Raw genomic sequence first — 950 nt, 5'->3', positions numbered from 1 at the left:
TCGTTACAACAGGTACTCTAGAGTATTTGGAGAAGGAACCCACCTTGCAATGCCGAACGCAATCTGCACGCCGGACTCATCGTCATTGAAGCCTGGTTCGGGGGCTACTGAGGGAGTCCTGGATTAAGGGGTCCTCGGACAGCCGGACTATATGCTTACGTCGGACTGTTGGACTATGAAGATAGAAGATAGAAGACTTCGTCCCATGTCCGGGTGTGACTCTCCTTTGTGTGGAAGGCAAGCTTGGAGATTCGGATATGTATATTCGCTTCTCTGTAACCGACCTGATGTAACCCTAGCCCCCTCCAGTGTCTATATAAACCAGAGGGTTTAGTCCGTAGGATGACAATAATCATAATCATAGGCTAGCTTCTAGGGTTTAGCCTCTACAATCTCGTGGTAGATCAACTCTTGTAATACTCGTATCATCAAGGTCAATCAAGCAGGAAGTAGGGTATTACCTCCATAGAGAGGGCCCAAACCTAGGTAAACATCGTGTCCCCCGCCTCCTGTTACCATTAGCCTTAGACGCACAGTTCGGGACCCCCTACCCGAGATCCGCCGGTTTTGACACAGACACCTGACCCCTCAACTACTGATTTGCCAGCCTGCTTGAACACCCAACAATTTCAATTGGTGTGGTTGACGGGCTTATCCGAGGTGCCATGAATCTGGCAAGGCATGTCAAGTATTTTATCCAGAGCACTTGAGCCGTCCTTATTCCCTTTAAAGGGCCTCTTTTTGGGTCCAACCTGTGAGCCGTTGAACCCTACATTAACTGTTGGGTCCTCGGTATCGCTAGCACTGTTATTGTTCCGGCGCTTATTTCTATTGCACCTGGATTTGCTATTCCCGTCACGTGCTTCTGAGGTGCCGAAGTCCCTCCATGTGAGAGCTGCGAGCCAGCCAACTGTCCTCGCCCGCACAAAAGCGGATCATTAGAGAGAGAG

Source organism: Triticum dicoccoides, chromosome 5B, assembly GCF_002162155.2.
Source record: "Triticum dicoccoides isolate Atlit2015 ecotype Zavitan chromosome 5B, WEW_v2.0, whole genome shotgun sequence".
Taxonomy (NCBI): Eukaryota; Viridiplantae; Streptophyta; class Magnoliopsida; order Poales; family Poaceae; genus Triticum; species Triticum dicoccoides.
This window is presented reverse-complemented; position numbering follows the sequence as displayed.